The 14,786-nt window shown below is 40.0% G+C and overlaps 1 protein-coding gene and 1 pseudogene across 1 annotated transcript in view; both read right to left on the bottom strand.

Annotated features, from left to right (window-relative positions):
- Positions 1 to 14,786, bottom strand: part of ATG7 (autophagy related 7) — a 250,881-nt gene that overhangs the window by 43,432 nt on the left and 192,663 nt on the right. The gene's annotated exons all lie outside the window — the stretch shown is intronic.
- Positions 12,035 to 12,582, bottom strand: LOC122236477 (annotated as a pseudogene).

Raw genomic sequence — 14,786 nt, 5'->3', positions numbered from 1 at the left:
TGAGAGCGTAGGCCTTAAACTCACCCTGACCAGACTCAAATTTTGACTCTACCACTTTCTCTAGGTATGGCATCCTGACCAGTAACTTCATCTTTTTGAGCCTCACTTTCCCTTTTCTATAAAACGGGCATATTAATACTTTCAAAGAGTAGTTGTCAGGAGTAAATGAGATAGTTCCCATAAAGCACTAAACAAAGTACCTGGGACACAAGAGATGCCCATAAAATAGTACCCACTATTTTTTATTCTTGCTGTTATCTTTCTACCTTTCATAAAGTATTTCAAGTATTAATACCTCATTTGATCTTCATAGTTATCCTGAGATGGGACAATTAATCCCAGGCAGAGGCAGAACCAAAGCTCAGGGCATGGATGGACTGACTGGTGACCTGGTTTTGTGGTCCCTTTGGCCAGACTGCAGCACCAGGCTCTGGGGCCCTTGACCCTGGGGTGGAACTCAGAGACTGAAACAATCTCTTTTACTTCCAGTACTTGGCCCAAGAAGTAAGAAAGATCTCCAGCCCTCAGAGCTGACTGGGGGGTGGGAGGGAGGGGGCAGGGCTCCAAGAGGCAAGCCAGTTGTGAAGTTAAGGAGACACTCAAGGCCACTGGGTGGGAGAAGCCACAGATGCTGGTAAATTATCCAGGGGAGCTAAGGCTACACATGGCATACTGCCGACCAATTTAACTTATTACACTTGAAGCTATCAATTCTACCCCCAAGCCTAGAAGCTTGAGTGCCAAGAACAGCATGGTCAAAAACACAGGATGAAAAAGAGCAGGATCAATTTTTGCTTCATGTTGAGAATGTGCTGTTTTCAGCATGAAAACCTGGGGAAAGGATGCAAAGAGAGGGTGGCACCCCAAGGCGAGCCTCTCCTGGCTGACAGCACATGTACTGTGTGTGTGGGGTGGGGGGAGGGGTACCTCACAAGGAGGAAAGAGAGCTCTGGAGACGTGGGGCCAAGACATCCTCAGGGAAGGCCTGAGCAGGCACTCTAGAGTCTGCACCACCTGGGGCAGGGGTGTTGGCCACACATACAGTTGGGGTTACCTCAAATGAGGCTGTCTGGTTCATCAACAGTAACTCTACTGAGCGTTTTGGGTGGTTTTTTTTTTCCCCCCAACTTGGGGCAGGGGCAAGTCTACAAAGACAAATAAAAGGTAATATTGTAAAATATACATTCAGGTATGAATGTAGGGAATTGTCCTGCCTGAGAGCCATTGGGTATCTATTTCAGACAAGGCAGCTAGTCCCACAGATCCTGTGGCCTGATGGGCGGGGTGGGTGCCATTCTTGGGCCGGATGAAAGAAAGATGATACTGAGAGGGGGTGAAGATATAGGATTTCAGGCAACTCTGTGTCAAACACGTATCTTCCTTCTGATTTCTGCAGACACCAGCTGGCTGGAGGAGGTGTAAAGACAGGCCCGCAGAAAAGAGGATCTCCCCAGTGGCAGAGGAAAACAGGGGAAGCCAGAGGGAGAAAGTCATTCTGGGTTCAAAGAAATCAACTTCGAAAGCTTCCCTTATAAAAATAGCCATTGGCAAATCCTAGACTATTTATATCACCCGACCAAGATCACTATCAGATCCTGGGCTGAATCACAAGACCCTGTAAATAATCCTCACAAGTATGGGGCACTGGCTGCCTGATATAATGGGAAGACATTTGAAACACCACTGGAGCAACTGAGTCAGGGAAAATTTGAGTGCTGGCACCAAATGGTACACTTGCGAGTGGATCTCACTTTACAGAAATAGACAGGTTCCTGAAAAGTTGGCTCTAAAATTAATTCAATTAACGGAGTCATATTTTCCTGGTGAATCACATTTTTAAACTGGCGATGGACTGGGGGGAAGGGTGGCCAAACAAATAAAACAATGGTGACCCTAAGACTAAATAAAAACCACACTTCATTCAGCAAACTTTAAAATGGCACTTATTTAAAAGGCCATTATAAATGCTCATAAAATAGAAGCGATTTGTCAGCAAACATATGTCTAGCGCCTGTGATGTACAGGGAATTGCACCAGCATTCGGGGGGGCTAGGAAGACCCCAGTGCCTGCCCCTTGGGAGCTCACAATCAGGAACTTTAAAGTAAATAATACTGAGTTTTCATGTTCCACCAGAACCCCCCAGGATGGAGACGAGAGGTGTGCATGAGGGGTTGCCTGGCCCTTTAAGTGCTCTCTGGGCTTGGACCAGCTCGGCCTCACTCCTGCCAGAAGCCAACGGGTCTCGCCTGTAAGTATGCCTTTTCAGACTCTTCATTTATAAGCTAAAAGCTGTTGGCCATGTGGTGCTGAATCAAAACTGCTATTTATTTAACTAAGTTAAAAAAAAAATAACGAAAACCCCCCATGATCTGGGTACTTTAATAAAATAAGAAGAGTTAAGGTACTTCAAGCTCTCTAAAAAGTTAAAGGCCTGTACAACCCGAAGAGTTGTTATTTTAAACTTTAAAGGGCATTTGCTCAAGGAATGTTTGTTTGGAAAAAGCCTGCCTCCTACTTTTTATGCTCTCTTGCACATAGACTACTGGTCACTGGTGACAGGAGTAGATGCCTAATTTGTTACTGCTTCCCTCAGTACAGATAATGGCATACTGAGTCTGCTTTGAGCATGAACACATACACTCTGAGAGGGGTGAAAATGTTGTCTGTGAACTAATAACAAGGTTGCCAGCATATGCACAGAATTGGGGAACATCAGCTCCAAATTTGTTACATCCCTTAGACACTGTATACCTCAGGAACTGGTGACACTGTGGAAGCCCATCCACAGTTAGTAAGAGTGAAATTCTTTCTCACATTTCTGACTTAGACCTGAAGAGTGCACAGACTGTTAGGAAAAAAAGAGCCATTTTTTAAAAATAAAAACAATTTTTTTGTTTTAATTCCATACTGAAGAACCAAGCTGAGACTGCTATTTATCCTAATACCGCTTCTTCCCTTTTTCCTTTTACTAACAGAACTCCTCCAAGCTTTTTAATAGCAAGGTAAAGGGCTACCCTCAAGACTACATTTCCCAGCTTGCCTTATACTACAGGTGGTCATGTGACTGCCTGCTGGCCAATGGGATGGGAACAACTTCCAGGTCATGTCCTTTAAAAGAGAAATTATTTACTCTCCCCTTCCCACATTCTAGAGTATAGACCTGGCATTGACAAGCCAGCTTTGACATCACCCAGCAGGGCTCCTTAACCCTGGATTCCACACCCCCCCCAAGGGGTCCATAAATAGAAATGTTAGTTTGTAAACTTGGATGGGAAGAAAACTATATAACTTTATTTTTACTAGCCTCTATCTGAAACTTAGCATTTCCTTCAGTTAATATGTAGGGAACAAAACATAGTAGTATTTGCCATATCCATGACTGTCACTAACTGAAAATACAGATATGTACATATCACATTATACTTGTTGTGGATTATCTTGAAAAATCACACACACTCATCAATACTATGAAATTACAGTAGCCATTAGATTTGCCACTAGATCATTACTTGGTGTATTAATAAAGCACAGACTACTATATCGTGAGTTTATTTTTTTATACTTTGACAATTATATTTCAACATAATTAATTGCCATTGTAATTCTATGCATTTTATCTTATACATTTAAAAATATTACTCTGTGAGGTAGTCTGTAGGCTTTATCATAATGCCAAAGGGACTAAAGGCACCAAAAATGTGTTATGAAGTCTTACTAGAGGATAGCAGGGCGAAAGTATTCATGAAACTCAGGTCCATGGATGACCTTGTATACCAGAGCTACCCTTGAAGTTTTGGACCGCTCCTCTAGGTCAGGGCTGCCCAACAGAACTTTCCGTGATGAGGGAAGTGTTCTCTATGTGCTGTTCAATACAACAGCCTCTAGTCAACTGGCTACTAGGTGTTTGAAATGTGGCCAGCGCAACTGAGGAACTGAATTTTAAATTTTATTTAATTGTAATTGTTTAAATGTAAATAGCCACATGTACCTAGTGGCTACCATATTGGATAGCATAGCTCTAGACCGTTATATGAGAGAGAAACAGATTTCTGTCTTGTTTGAACTGCCATATTTTTGGATCTCCCTATTAACAGTACTTTAACCTATACCTTAACTAATACACAAGCCTACCTGGAGTCAATAATATTAATATACCAGGGATAGAAGGTACATTTGTACAGACAAACTCAACACTTAAAGGAACTAATTGAAACCAATACTTGTAATAGGAATATTCTAGTTACAAAGCATTCCCATATACATTATTCTGCCTGATACCTATTATCACCCTGTGATTATTAGTGCCCCTATCTTATTCTCAAAGAGGTTAGGTGACTTTGATAGTAGAGCCAGGAGTCAATTCCAGATCTTACCATCACCACACCATGTGCTTTCCAGCATTCTGAATGCTTTGAATGTCAGTCTCACCCCGTAATTTCTGGGGAAATGGAGATTGAATCAATAACCAATGACCAATGATTTAATTAATCACTCCTATATAACGAAGGCGCCATAAAAACTCAGAAGGATGAGGTTCAGAGAGCTTCCACATTGGTGAACTAGAACACTCCTTTGTGCCACTGTGCTGGGCCCCAAACTCTAAAAGGACACAAGCTCCTTTGTTGTTCACCCTATGTATCTCTTCATCTGGCTGTTGACTCATATACTTTAATATCCTTTGTAAAAAGTCAGTAATCTAGTAAGATGGTTTCCTGAGTTCTGTGAGCCATGAGCAAATTAACTGAGCCCAAGGAGGGGGTCATGAGAACTGCTGATTTATAGTCCACTGGTCAGAAGTACAGATAATAACATGGACTTGTGACTGGCACCTGAAGCGGAGGGCAATCCTGTGGGACTAAGCTTTAACCAGTAGAAGCTGACATTAGCTCTGGGTAGATAGTGCCAGAATTGAGTTGAATGGTAGGACACTCAGCTGTGTCAAAGAAGTGTGTGGTGTGTGGGGAACCCCCCTCCTCCTGAAATAGGAATTGGGTACAAAATCTTTAATGTCTATATTGCTACTTCTTGAGTTCATGATTTTCCTCCCTCAGGTTTAAGCTTTAGGTATCTATTTCCCATTTGGTAGATGAGGATTTAGCTATCTTGTACTAAATGCTCCCTCACCCCCACAATCACAAACTCTTACCTACCCCTCCTTTTATCTTGTCAATATAATTATAATTCCATTTTGATCAGTATCTAAGTGTTATATCAAGGTGAGCTGTGTAATATGCTAGGATTACTTTTACATTTCTTCTGCAACGTTGTTTCCCTGGACTTAACAAACTGTCTTTTTTGTTTTACTGTGTTCTTAAGTATTTACCCATAATTTAATCCCAAACTTTCTGCCAACTGTCTAAATCTCCTAAATAAATGCTCAGACAAATTAGGTATTTAAGCAATTTCACTTTCTTAACAAAATGTGTTGGAGCCTTCCACCCTAATCCGATCTGTTTTAGTTGCTTTTACTGCTTCAGGTCTGTCATTCTGAGATTTCCCTTCACTATTATTCTGAGGATTCCTCTGACTCTCTCCCTCTTGTGTACCATCCCCCCATTCCCATTTTCCATGTCTTTCTCTTTCTTGGTTTATTCTTGTTTTTCCAGCATTTGTCCTTCAGTGGTTTCCTCAAAAAGAGTGAATAAAAGGTAAATTTTTTGAGATCTTGTGTATCTGAAAATATGTTTATTCTAGCTTCATATTCAATTAACAATTTGGCTGGATACAGAATTGTAGATTAGAAATAATTTTCCTTCATGGTTTGAAAGCACTGTTTCATTGGCTTCTGGTTTCCAGGGTAGTTATTGAGAAGTCGAAAACCATTCTGATTTTTGGTTCTTTATATATGACCCTATTTTTTCCTCTCTTTAAGTGGTAGGGATTTTTTTACCCAGAGTTCTGAAATTTCATTATGATGGGCCTTGGTGTTGGGTTATTGCCATTCACTGCTCTGGGTAGTAAGTAGACCCTTCTAATCTAGAATCTCAAGTCTTTTGGGGCACCTGGGTCACTCAGGGGGTTAAGTGGCCAACTTTGGCTTGGGTCATGATCTCGTGGTTCATGGGTTTGAGTTCTGTGCTGGGCTCTGTGCTGACAGCACTGAATGTTACAATCTTGAGCCTTCCAATTTTGGGAAATTTTCTTTAACTCCTTCTATATTTTTTTCTGATGTGTCTTCTGTTTTTCTTTCTGCAACTTCTGTCGTCGGATGTTGGCACTCCTACCCTGATCCACTACTTTGCTTATCTTTTCTCTCCTATTTTTCATTTCTTTGTCCTTTTGTCTTAGTTTCTAGAAGACACTCTGAATTTTATTATTTAACCCTGTTGAATTTTAAAATTACTAAGTATTAAAAAAATTTTAATGTTTTATTTTTGAGAGAGAGAGAGAGAGAGAGGGAGAGAGATAGAGAACAAGCAGGGGAGGGGCAGTCAGAGAAGAAAACACAGATCTGAAGCAGGCACCAGGCTCCGAGCTGTCAGCACAGAGGCTTGAACTCGTGAACCACGAAATCATGACCTAAGCTGAAGTCAGATGCTTAAATGACTGAGCCACCCAGGCGCCCCCAAATTATTATATTTTTAATGTCTGAGAGTTCTTTTTCATTATCTGAATATCACTTTTCATGGCCCTTTGTTGTTTCATGAATTTAATATCTTTGACTCATTGAGAACATAAATAATAGAGAAAATTTTTCGACTATCTAAAATGTTCTTCTCTTGACACAGTATATTTCCTTCAAATTTAGTTTAGTCTCTGTCTTTCAAGTTAGATGCCTGGCAATACTTGGTTTCTGCTCCTATTTAATGAGTTACTCAAAAGCTGTCTGAGGTCTACTGTGGATTTCCCTGTATGGTCATCTGGCTGAGCTGTCATGTCACAGCGCTCTTGACATTTTCTCTTCAGGGTGGTCAGATTCCGGAGACAGAGAATCCTCTCTCCTGTCTTGGAGGTACTTAAGCTTGACGACCTAGCTGTGGTAGCCGGGTGTGGGCAGAAGGTTTGGTCTCTCTGTATTTGATATGTAAACATTTGTTTAATCTCGTGTTTGCAGCGCTGCATACCCTAATTTCAACTCTGCTATGGCCTTGTCCAGAAACTCTGTTTTATTCTCACCAGAAAGTAAAATTTCAGTTTCCTACCTGGAGTTGGGGGTGGGGGTGGGCAGGTGTCCTATTGTGCAGAGCTAGCATGAAAGGCTAGGGATCTAACTGCCTCTTAAGTCAGACTTTCAAACAACCCTGTTTTAAGTCTCATTTTCAGATGCATCTACTGTCCCCAACTCCCAAGCCTTCAGGTAGCTCTGTGGAAACAACTGGCTCTCTATTGGCTGGCTTAGAATTTAACTTCCTTGCTGTCCATCTGTCTTAGTTTGGGCTGCTATATCAAAACACCACAGGTTTGGTAATTTAAGCAATAATCATTTATTTTTCATAGTTCTGGAGGCTGAGAAGTCCAAGATCAAAGTGCCTGCAGATTTGGTGTCTGGTGACATTCTGCTTCCTAGATCATAGATCTAGATCATAGATCACATAGATCCTAGATCATAGATCACACCTTCTCACTGTGTCCTCACATGGTGAAAGGGGCAAGGGACCTCTTTGAGGTCTGCTTCATAAGGTTACTAATGCCATCATGACCTAGTCACCTCCCAAAGGTCCCACATCTCCAACTATCATCACATTGGTGATCAGCATTTGAATTTTAGTGGGACACAAGCATTCAGTCTACAGTGCCATCTTTCCAGACTCCAATTTTTTTGTTGCCATTGTTTGCTCTCCTATTTTTATTATCTTTGAGGGTTTAAAAATAATATCCCTTGGGGTGCCTGGGCGGCTCAGTCAGTTACACGTCTTGACTTCGGCTCAGGTGATGATCTTGCAGTCCTGGTGTTTGAGCCCCGTGTTGGGCTCTGTGCTGATTCTGTGTCTCCCTCTCTCTCTCTGCCCCTCCCCTCCTTGCACTCTGTCTCTCTCAAAAATAAATAAACATTAAAAATATTTTTAAATAATAATAATATCCTTTTACTCTCAGGATGTTATAGGAAGGATAAAAAATAAACATGCTTGATTTTTTTTTTTTTTTTGAGAGTAACATATTTAGATGGTTCAAGTTTCAGGAGGAGAAAAGATTACATAATGAAGTCTCTCTCCCATCCTTAATGCCCAGCCACTCAAAAGCCCCCCTAGGAAGAAACCAATGTTGCTGATTTCTGGCATATCTCCAGCCTACCTTAATCATTTTAGATTTTACTCTTTATTATCACCCTATTTGTATCATTTTATTCTTTATTTGAGAGATAGAGAAAGAGAGTGAGCAGTGGAGAGAATCTTAAGCAGGCTCCAAGCTCAGTGCAGAGGCCTGACATGGGGCTCGATCCTACAACCCTGGCATCATGACCTGATCTGAAATCAAGAGTCAGATGCTCAAGTGACTGAGCCACCCAAGTGCCCCTATTTGTATAATTTTAGACTTTGCTTTATTGCCATAGTTCCTATCACAATGCACTAAGAACTTCTTGAGGAAACAGATAAAATAACTGAAGGAGCCTAGCTCCATGGGAAGGGTTAAAACAATGATAAGATTTATCTTTTTTATCCCTTCTATTTTATGTACACTTTCCCGCCTTGTATGTCCCTGTTCACTGCCTCAGACACCAAGGAGTTTACTACAAAAGTTTCTCCCCAGCTACTATTAAACCAGGTCTATAAGAAGGGATCTGATAAGTTGTTTTCATATGAATGACTAATACAGCCTACTCTGCCATTCTTCCCCTGAAGTGGCTGAATTTTCACAGGAGATAAAACTGAAGGCCAAAGATATTAAACTCTAATGGCTGCCATAATCAGTCACCCAGGACAACAGGTCCATTTTGCCAAGATGTGCTGTTACTGGGACTATGCTTACCAGGAAATTGGGTCAAGCCAGAGCAGACTCTCAACACTAGACAATTTTCAAACCAAGCAAATGTCAAAGAAGCTATCTCTTAATACAGTGAGCACCAAAGCTGAAGAGGCTAATTGAAACCTTCATACATTCATAAAGATGAAGCTAAAAAATAGTCATTTCCCATCTAAATAGCAATGTTGGGAAATGTTACTGAATAATAGTTACCCTGAAGTAAATTTAAAATAAAAATTATCCATATATCACACCTTTAAAAATGGGTGTCTAAAAACATGTAACTAAAACCAAGATAGCAAAATGCTACCTTCTATTTCTATGATAAAGTAGATGGTGTCAGTCTCATGTTCCTGCCATCAACAATAAAAACTTGACAAACATATAAAATAACAGTTACCAGGCTCAAAGAACAACCAACACAGAAACTCCAGCAGGGATTTGATACAGGGGTGAGGCAGAAATGTAAGTTCAATGTCACTAAGATGGCTGAGGTTTGGGGAGCCAGGTGGTAGAAATGGTTGAACATGAGGGACTGAACCCAGAAATCTACATGGAAATTGCTCTTGGCTCCTTGGCTGATTCTCAGGCTACTGAGTGATGGCTGAGACTCGTAAAAGTCTGGGAAGAAAGTATGTGCTGTGAAGCTGAGAACTGTGAGTGAATGGAATTAGGTATTAAACACTATTGGAAAGATGTTGGATTTGGGGCCAAGGCAGAGTAGAAGACATAGGTGAGCGTACCAAACATTTACTTACAACTCAGAAAAGCCACCCATAAGATTATCAATCATACTGAGCAGTAAGGGGACACGGAAATAGATCTTCCCTAAATAAGGTCTCAAAAGAATCAAACTGGTCTTCTAGTAACTTAGCTGACTGAACAAATTTAAATATTCTATAGAATACTACAACACAATCTGGAGTAAATCTATCATTTACAGTGTTTAGCATATAATAAATATTTACTAAATATTCTCTCCCACCCTGGAAAACTGTAAAAGCCCCAATTATCAAGAGATAAAACAGTGATTAAAAGCAGAGTTGATCCATATATTTGATTTAGCAATGATTTCAAAATAACTTTCAAAAGAAAAAGGGCAGAAAAACTGGATGAAAAGATAGATTATTTGAATGCAGGATCTACAAAAATAAAAAAATCCAAAAAACTTTCTACAACTTCCAAAAACAGTATCAGAGATTAAGAACTCACTGGATGGGTTTAACAGTGGACTAGATACAGCAGCAGACAGGATTAGTGAATCAGTAAATAGGTCAATACTATATGCCCAAAATAAAGCACAAAAGAAAAGCAAATAGAAAGTAATATAGATTTGACACATGGTCAGAATGTCTAACAAGCATGTAATAAGACTCTCAGTAGGTAGAAAAAATTTTTGAGAATGGAAAAGAAGACAAATTTGAAAAAATGGCAAATAATGTTCAAAATGTGAGGACATATCTTCCCCACAGATTGAAGAAGCTCAGGGATCCTCAGGTAAGATAATAAAGAGAACCTACAAATTGATAAAAAGCAAAGATAAAAAGTAAATCTTAAAAGTAGCCACAAAAAAAAAAAAAGACACATTGCCTTTCAGGAATCAACAATAAGAATAAATGTTGGGGCATCTGGCTGGTTCAACTGGTTAAGGGGCTGACTCTTGGTTTTGGTTCAGGTCATGGTCTCACAGTTTCATGAGTTCAAGCCCCATGTTGGGCTCTGCTCTGGCAGTACAGTGCCTGCTTGGGGCTCTCTTTCTCCTCTCTCTCGGACCTTACCCCGCTTGTAAATAAATAAACCTAAAAAAATTTTTTTTTAAGAATGAATGTTGACGGAGGTTAAAAACACGCTACTAGGGGCACCTGGGAGGCTCAGTTGGTTAAGCATCCAAGTCTTGATTTCAGATCAAGTCATGATCTCATGATTTGTGAGATACAGCCCCGTGTCAGGCTCTGCACTGACACTGCATGTCCTGCTTGGCATTCTCTGTCTCCCTCTCTCTCTGCCCCTCCCCCACTCACATGCATACTCTCTCTCTCTTTCTCTCTCTAAATTAATAATAAACATTAAAAACAAACAAAAATGCTACTAAGCAATGAACGGGTCAACCAAGAAATCAAAGAGGAAATCAAAATTAAATACAGAGACAAATGAAAATGAAAACACAATGGTCCAAAATCTTTGGGATGCAACAAAAGTGGTTCTAAGATGGAAATTTACAGCAATATAGGCTTACCTCAAGAAGCAAGAAAAATCTCACACAAACAACCTAACCTTACACCTAAAAGATTTAGAAAATGAACAAACAAAACCCCAAATCAGTAGGAGAAAGAAAATGATAAAGATTAAAGTAGAAATAAATGAACTAGACCCAAAAAAACGCACAATGAAACCAGGGGCTGGTTCTTTGAAAAGATCAACAAAATTGACAAATCTTTAGCCAGATTCATTGAAAGAGAGAGAAAGAGAGAGAAAGAGAGAGAGAGAGAGAGAGAGAGAAGAGGAGAGGAGAGGAGAGGAGAGGAGAGGAGAGGAGAGGAGAAAAAGAGAAGAGACGGAGGAGGATGGAGGGGGAGGGGGAAGGAGAGAGAAAGAGAGGACTCAAAATCAGGTATGAAAGAGTAATAAACCAATACCACAGAAATACAAAGGATTATATGAGAATATTATGGAAAATTATATGCCAATAAGCTGGACAACCTAATGGATAAATTCTTAGAAACATGTAACCTCTCAAAATCGAAGCAGGGATTAATAAAAAATTTGAATAGATCGATTACCAGGAATAAAAAAAATCCCAGCAAACAAAAGTTCAGGACCAGATGGCTTCATAGATGAATTCTACCAAATCTTTTTTTTTCTTTACTAGTTTCTTGGAGTTTATTTTAGGCTTGGTGCAAGGCACACTATTACAGGGTGTCACGAAGGCTTGAATGTGGCTTGGATAGTAAAGAGTGGGGTTCTCTTAACTTCCTTTTTGGTGTTTTGCTGTTTTGATACAAAAGATACCAACTGCTTCTGCTTGTTGCAGCCTCTAGTCTATGAGGAGGGGAGGGGAAGGGAGAGGAGGGAAGAGGAAGAAAGGGGGGGTAAGGGAGAGGAGGAAAGGGGAGAGGAGGGGAGTGGCTCTGATGAACCTAGGACCTCATGAAGCCTGGTGGCTGGTGGTGGCCACTCAGGATGGGGGCCCGGTGTTGGCTTTGCCAGGCTGGCCATGAGGCTGCTTCTTCATGGCTTCCAGATCCAAATCACAGGTGACTGTGCCACTGGAGGCCTGGGGAGATTCCAAGTGTTTTAGGGACTCTAATACTGTAGCCATAAATAGGAGTGTAGACTTCCCAAAAAAGAAGCCTGCCCACCAGTGACCCAGGTTGGCCTTGGGGAGACCAGGGTGGTGGGGGATGGTATCCCCAGGATACTCTGCACTTCTGTTACTAGAAGTGGAATCCAGGTGGTGCTGGATAATAGTTGTGGGTGACCATAAATGAGACACTGGAGGGGATGGCTGCCACACTGTTGCTTGTGGGCTGGTGGAAACCTTGGTGGTGACTCCTCAGGGGCCTTGGCCTGTGATCACAGGTGGCAGGGATGAGGACGCCAGGCCATAGAGCCCATTTGCAGAGAAGGCCGCCAAAGGCTGTTCTACGACAGAGGCATGGGCAGAGTTTCTGACAAACATTTTTTTTTAATGTTTATTTTTGAGAGAGAGAGAGAGAAAGAGCGTGATCAGGGGAGAGCAGAGAGAGAGGGAGACATAGAATCTAAAGCAGGCTCCAGGTTCTGAGCTGTCAGCACAAAACCCGACACGGGGCTCGAACCCACAAACCGCGAGGTCATGACCTGACTGAAGTTGGCTGCTTAACTAACTGAGCCACCCAGGCACCCCTCTAACAAACATTTACAGAAGAGTTAATACACCTATTTTTCTTAAACTATTCCAAAAAGCAGAAGAGGAAGGAAAGCTTCCAAATTTATTCTATGAGGCCAGCATTACCCTAATACAAAAGTCAGATGAAAATACTACAAACAAAAAGAGAACTACAGACCAGTATCTCTGATGAACATAGATGCAAACAAAATATTAGCAAACTGACCCAACAATACACTAATACAAATCATTCACCATGATCAAGGGGGTTTTATTCCTTGGATGCAAGAGTGGTTCAATATTTACAAGTCAATCAGTGTGATAAATCACATCAATAAGAGAAAGGATAAAAATCACAGGATCATTTTAACATAGGCAAAAAAAAAAAAAGTGCATTTTATAAAGTATAACACCCATTCATGATAAAAACTCTCAACAAAGTAGGTTTAGAGGGAACAAACCTCAACATAATAAAGGCCATCTATGAAAAATTCACAGCTAACATCCTTACTGGGGCAAAACTGAGGGTTTTCCCCCAAAGCAGGGGACACAAACATGTCCACTCTCACCACTTTTATTTAGCATAGTACTAGAAGTCCTAACCACAGTAATCAGATAAGAAAAATGAATAAAAGGAATCCAAACTGGTAAGGAAGAAGTAAAACTTTCACTATTTGCAGATGACATAGTACTATATATAAAAATCCCCCAAGACTCCATCAAAAAACTACTAGAATTGATAAATAAATTCAGTAAGGTCTCAGGATAAAAAAATGATATAGAGAAATCCACTGCATTTCTGTACACTAATAATTAAGTATCAGAAAGAGAAATTAAGGAAACAATCTCATTTACAATTTCACCAAAAATGATTAAATACCTGGGAATACACTTAACCAAAGAGTTGAAAGACCTGTACTCTGAAAATTATAAAACACTGATGAAAGAAATTCAAGATGATAGAAACAAATGGAAATATATTGCTTTCACGTGGATTGGAAGAACAAATTTAATGTAATTCCTATCAAAATATCAATAGCATTTTTCATAGAACTAGAACAAATAATCCTAAAATTTGCATGGAACCACAAAAGACCCCAAATAACTAAAGCAATTCTTATAGGAAAAAAAAAAAGAAAGAAAAAAGAACAAAACTGGAGGTACCATAATCCTAGATTTCAAGATACACTACAAAGCTGTAATAATCATAAAGTATGTTACTGGCACAAAAATAGATACATAGATCAATGAAAAAGAAATAAACCCACAATTATATGGTCAATTAATCTTTAACAAAGGAGGCAAAAACATGCAATGGGAAAAAGACAGTCCTTTCGACAAATGGTATTGAGAAAACTGGATGGCTACATGCAAAAAAAATGAAACTGGACCATTTTATTACACCACACACTAAAAATTAACTCAAAGTGGATTAAGGACCTAAATGTGAGACCTGAAGCCATAAAAATCCTAGAAGAGAGCATAGGCAATAATGTCTCCGACATGGAACATAGCAACATTTTTCTAGATATGTCTCCTGAGGCAAGGGAAACAAAAGCAAAAATAAACTGTTGGGGCTGTATCAAAATTAAAAACTTCTGTGCATCAAAGGAAACAATCAACAAAACTGAAAGGCAACCTACTGAATGGGAGAAGATATTTGCAAATGACATATAAAGGGTTATCATTTAAAATATATAAAGAATTTATATAACTCAACACCAAAAAATAAAATAGTCTAATTTAAAAATGGGCAGAAGACATGAACAGACAATGCTCCAAAGAAGACATCCAGATGGCCAACAGACTCATGAAAAGATATTCAACACCACTCACTGTCAGGGAAATGTATATCGAAACCACAATGAGGTTATCACTTCACATCTGTCAGAATGGCTAAAATAAAAAACACAAGAAACAACAAATGGTGGCAAGGATGTAGAGAAAAGGTACCCTCCTGCACTGTTGGTGGGAATGTAAAACTGGTACAGCCACTGTGGAAAACAGTTTGGAGGT

The sequence above is a fragment of the Panthera tigris genome, chromosome A2, assembly GCF_018350195.1.
Source record: "Panthera tigris isolate Pti1 chromosome A2, P.tigris_Pti1_mat1.1, whole genome shotgun sequence".
Lineage (NCBI taxonomy): Eukaryota > Metazoa > Chordata > Mammalia > Carnivora > Felidae > Panthera > Panthera tigris.
Note: the sequence above shows the minus strand (reverse complement) of the source record. Positions and strands in the feature narration are given on the sequence as shown.